This window comes from Delphinapterus leucas, chromosome 19 (genome assembly GCF_059928025.1).
Source record: "Delphinapterus leucas isolate spDelLeu-1000000601 "Yukka" chromosome 19, BTC_Dleu_Yukka2, whole genome shotgun sequence".
Lineage (NCBI taxonomy): Eukaryota > Metazoa > Chordata > Mammalia > Artiodactyla > Monodontidae > Delphinapterus > Delphinapterus leucas.
In genome coordinates, this window is record NC_143147.1 from 32,349,319 (window position 1) to 32,355,318 (window position 6,000).

The following is a 6,000-nucleotide window of genomic DNA, read 5'->3' on the forward strand; positions in this document are numbered from 1 at the left end:
CACTCCAGAGGTGGACCTGTCCCAAGGGGGCAGCTTCTTCTCCTCTTTCAGTTAATCTGCTCTAGGTACCCAAGGTAGAGAGTGGCCAGAGCAGCAGCTTAGGCCTTCCAGACCTCAAGTCTCCCTTGGTTGTCCAGGTTCTGGATGTCTTGCTAGCCTGGGTAGAGCCATCACCACCGTGCCCTAAACTCTGCTCCTTCATCTATGCCAGCTGCAAATTGGAGGTGTCTTCCCTCAGTGGATGGCAGTGCCTTTGAGCTCAGGATGTTGGGTGAGGGTCTTCTCTTTGTTTTTTTGTGCTTCACTGAGCCTGCGATGCCCAGAGCAGGAGCATGTGGTGGAAGAGACAGGTACTTCCTTTTCTTTCTAAGACCTTGTCGGGGGTCTGATGCCCTGAGGGCTTGGTTGGGATGGGAATGGTGTCTGAGGCTCTTGCATTCCGTTTGTTCACCCCCTTCAAGATCCTGGGCTGGTGCGAGCATTATGGGGTGTGGAGATGGTGGTGGTGGGGAAAAGAGGGGGATGTGAGATGCCTTGAAAAATGGGACATTCCCTTCTCTGTCTGCAGTGGTTCAGCCTGGGGTGTGACTGAGGACCATACTCTTTGCAGTAGCTACAGGGAGGTTCAAAATCCTTAATCTGACCATACCACTTCGTTGTTCAAAATCCTTCAAAGCCTCCTTGTCTCCCACTGAATGGAGCCCGGATGTATGGCTTCAAGTCCTCCGTGATCTGTCCCCGGCCCTGTCCTGCCACCTCCTCTCTACCTGCTCCCTCTATAGCCTTTCAGTCGGGCGTGATAAAATCTTTCAGCCCATCCAATTCAGGTTCTTCTCTCTGCCACATCTTCTTCCCTCCCACCTCTTCCCTTCTCTCCTTGGCCTGACCACTTCCCAAAAGTCTTTCAGTACTCCACGTGTCATCTCTTCTGGGAAGCCCTCCAAGACTTCTGAAGGTCAGGGAGGTGCCCGTCCCCCTCTATGAGTGTGACCCTCCCATCCTCTGAGTGTCTGTTGCCCCATGTCCTCCCACTAGACTCTGAACCCCAAGAGGGCAGGGGTGCACTCTGCTCAGAGTGGTAGCCCTAGCTCCTAGCCTCTTGTTACTCAAAGTGTGGTCCACAGACCGACAGCATCAGCATCACCCGAGACCTTGTTAGAAATACATAACCTCAGGCCCCATCCAGACCTCCTGGATCAGTATCTGCATTTAAACAAGATCCAGGTAACTTGTGGGCAGATTAAACTTAGAAAAGCTCTGATCCAGCCAGGGTTTGGCTCAGAATAGATGCCCACTCAGTACTTTCTGAGTAAATGAAGAAACGCATGGGGTCTGCAGTGAGTGACATGACAGCCTCAGGCTTCAACCTGCAACTACCCAGTGGACCCTGGAATGGGTGGGACTGAGGAGGGGGTGGGGAGAGGGGGGTCAGCTCCAGGACACAGGCACCACATGCCTAGCTCGCATGCTTTTAAAGATATTGTTCTGTTGAAACGTTATGATGGTTGGATAATTATCCCTCATGCATAGATGTGCAAACTCAGGTGTAAAGTGACTTGTTGCTATGGACCAAATGTTTGTGTCCCTACAAATTCATATGCTGAAACCCTAACCCCCAAGTTGATGGTAATGGGAGCTGGGGCCTTTAGGAAGAAATTAGGTGGTGAGGGTGGAGCCCACATGAATGGATTCAGTGCCCCTATAAAAAGAGACACCAGAACAAGTTTCCCTGCTCTCTGCCACATGAGGATACCAGGAGAAGACAGCCATCTGCAAAGCAGGAAAAGAGCCCTCACCAGACACTGCATCTGCTGGCACCTTGACTTTGGACTTCTCAGCCTCCAGAACTGTGAGAAATACATGTTTGCTATTTAAGCCACCCTCTCTGTGGTCTTTGGTTGTGGCAGCCCAGGCTGACTAGGACACTTGTCCAAGGCCACAGAGCAGTAAGTGGCAAAGCTGGGGTGCGAACTTCAGCCTGACTACTTCTGGCTGGAGGCTCAAGCAGAGAGAGGGAGGGGGTAGGGAAGGGGTGTGCTATGCAAGGCCTTGCTGGGCCAGGCCCGGGAATGAGCTCACTTCATGATGGTATTGAAACCGGTCCCATTAGAAGAGGAGGTGGGGGAGGGACTTTGGCGGGAAGGCCTGAGGAAGGTTTGATTTGTGGCTGAAATCCCAGCTTCCACTCTGGGGATCTCTGACTCCCTCAGCCCAGCTGGGTTTTGCTCTGTGTACCTCCTGTGGTGCCCTCTCTGCTTCCGTGTGGGAAATCTATCTCTCCCCAGGGATTTCCTGCAGCTGCATCCTGCGGGCCACATTTCCCAGGCTCAGCAGCATCTGGATGCCTTCCCGTCCCTGCAGACATCAGCCTGGGACAGGGCCTGAGTCTGCCAATCCCTCCTTCTTCCCTGCTTCCCTTGCCTTGCCTAAGAAGGCCTAGAATCCGCTCAGCTACAGAATGTGGAACCCGGAGGACAGGATCTTGTCCAACCCCTGCATGTTTCAGAGGAGGCACTGAGGTCCAGAGATGGATCTCGTTTCCCAGGACGACAGGTTACAAGGCGGGTCATGGACAACGCTGGGCACCGGAGTCCAGCCTGCTATTTCTGCTTTCTATCACGCTGAACAGCCTGCTCAGAGCCTCTGTAGGGAAGTGCACCCACAGGTCACATTTGCCGGTTTTATTATTAGCTCTTATTTATTCAATATACACCATCTGCCTGACATCAAGCACTTAACGTGTCACATTTCATCACATTTAATCCTCATAATACCCTTATGATTTATTTATTAGTCCTACCATTATCATTATTAGTCTCAGTTTTCAGATGGGAAAACTGAGGTTCAGAGAAGTGAAGTAACTTGCCCCAGGTGCACAGCTAGGAAATAGAGCAACAAGGATTTGAACTCAGTATTGCCCGGCTCTGAGCTCTGCTCGGCTACACGTCCTCTTGAGTGGGTTCAGCTCAGACACTCGGACCCACATCTGTGTTGCAGCAAGAGAGGAGCCCTGTGTCTCTCCGAGTGGCTGGAGACCTAAGGACCGTGGCCACACTGTCTTACAGACACACCGTCAGTACGTACACTTTGGTTTACAAAGTGCTCTTACATTCTCCACATTATCTCAGTAGCTGCAATAAACCCATACATCTGGCAGAGTAGATATTTTGCCCATTTAACAGGTTAGGAAACTGGGTTTAACACCCCATGGTACACAATTTTTGGAACCCGGTGGTAGTGCTGATGTCATGGTAACACACCACTCCCCACCTGGGCTCATGATGAATGCAGGGACCCACAGGGGCATTCAGCATACACTCACCAGGGTGTTCAGACCCATCAGTGCTTTACCCTGACAGTCCACAGCGCTTTCACATCTGGATGAAGGTAGGCTCAGGGAGACACATTCCAACATGCTTCCAGGATTCCTCTATAGAAAAGGGAGTGGTTGTGGGGTTTCCTTCCCGCATCCTGTCTGGGTTTGCTAATTCACGCTGTTTGCTAGTCCCACGGCCAGCAGATGTTGGTGGAGGGAGACATCAGAGACCATGGGGGCTGGTCCAGCCTTTGTTACTGTTCAACTATGTGGCTTTAGGCTAGTCCCATAATTCTTCTAAACCTTAGCTTTCTCACCTATAAAGAGGGGAATAATGCCACCCTACAGATCCCTCAGAGATTTTGTAAGGGTAAAATAGTACAATAGAGGTGAAAGTGCTTCAAGAAGAACAAAGCATTGTATGTTTATGGAATGGTGATTGCAGGCATAAAGACAGCAGCTTGGGGATTGCCGTGTGGGAAGGCAACATTTACTGAGCAGCTACTATGAACACTTTATAGATATTATCTCATACAACCCTCAACACAGCTCTTCAGAGAGGTATTATAGGATTTTCAGCCTCTGATCCTGGCTGAATAGCTCTTAACAGATCAACCCTCCCAGAGATAACAGCTATCAACTCTGAGCAACATATTAAAAATACAGTTATCAGAAGGAGGGTGACACACAGCAGGCAGATTCCAGAGCTGGGGGAATGGGAGATGTTATTGACACTTGGAAGAAGGGAAGGGCACTGGGTGAATTTCTTAGCTTTTACAAGTTTAGCCTGAGGGCAAGCCCCAGTCCTCCCATGTTGGATGGCTAAAACCTGGATAGAAACCTGCACTTATACTGTTTTGAAGAATAAAGGGAATGGATTTCAAGGTACCTTCAAGAAAAATGAAGGAGGAAACTCAGGAAAGAGTGAACTAGAGAGGGGAACCCAGATTCTGAGTATAAACTCTGCCCAAGTATCTGGTTGACCCCTGAACCAATGCCTGTGGAGGATAGATGCCAAGTTGGCCAGCAAAGCCTAAAGGAACTGAAAGGAAATGTCAGCTGCAATCCAGTAAAAGAGTGACAGCTTTGCAATGAGAGTTCAGTCAAGTGACCTACTAAATTAAATAAACAGACAAAACCCCCAATACTCTTCGTAGCAGCAAAGAGAATCCAAAGTCCCTACAACTTTATCATACAGAGTAATCGAGATACAATCCCAAAGTATTGACACAGGAAGAAACAGGAAAATGTGATACATAGGAGACGATCAATGGAGACTGGCCCTAAAGCGACCCAGAGTTTGCAATTAACAGACAGTGATTTTAAAGTAGCTCTTATAATTGTGCTGAAGGATGTAAATAAAGTATGCTCACAATGAATGTAAAGATAGAGCTAATTTCAAGCAAAAAAAACCCAAAACAAAACACTACGAAAGAGAGCCAAACACAAATTTTATTTTTTATTTTTTTATTATTATTATTACTTTTTGCGGTATGCGGGCCTCTCACTGCTGTGGCCTCTCCCGTTGCGGAGCACAGGCTCTGGACGCGCAGGCTCATTGGCCATGGCTCACGGGCCCAGCCGCTCTGCGGCAGGTGGGATCTTCCCGGACTGGGGCACGAACCCGTGTCCCCTGCATCAGCAGGCGGACTCTTATTTTTTATTAATTTGTATTGGAGTATAGTTGCTTTACAATGTTGTGTTAGTTTCTACTGTACCAAAAAGTGAATCAGCTATACGTATACATATATCCCCTCTTTTTTGGATTTCCTTCCCATTTAGGTCACCACAGAGCAGTGAGTGGAGTTCCCTGTGCTATACAGTAGGCTCTCATTAGTTATCTATTTTATATATAGTATCAATAGTGTATAGATGTCAATCCCAATCTCCCAGTTCATCCCAACCTGTTTTCCCCCTTGGTATCCATACACCAGATGCAAATATCAGACCTGAAATATATATCTGAAACAAAAAAGTATTATAATTGACATTTATAAATTAAAAAAATTCAAGTTCAGAGAGATTAAGTAATCTTCCTGATGTCATACTAACAAGTGATAGAATTAGAATTTGAATCCCAAATCTATTTGGCTTGAAGGACTTTATTTTCTCAACTCACTAAGAAGGACTTAGAGATCAGTAGGAGTCTGTGGGAAAATGGAAGTGGATTGTGAACTTTTCTGAAACTCTGGTGAGACTAGGGAACCTTGTGTAAGGCTTTGCTGTGGTCCCTGGGAGCAACCAATGGGATTATCTATCCATGGTGCTGCAATGTGCCCACCCAAGGCTCCATGTCTACCTACCAAGCCATTTCTGATTATTTGCACCAAGGAGTGGAAAGAGAAGTGAAGATAAACCATAGCAGCTCATGCTTTAGAATCTATCCATTTTGTCTTTCAAGTCTAATGCAATACACTGCCCCATCCATTGCTCTCCTTGGGTTTTGCCCATGTTCTGCATGAGTTTTTTTCCATGTTTTGCAAAAATCTTTTCCTCAGAGGTTGTGGGTAGAGAGCAGGGGTGGGGGTCTTCATGTATTTGCACCACCTTCCTATAGCTAAGTTCTACTTAAATTCAACTCTTATTTGGTGAGTTTAGTGATGTATCTAATGCTGTACATGGTGTTGTGGAAGGCAGAGAAAGATGAGATCCACACCTGCTCTTCAGGAGCACCCACTTGAAAA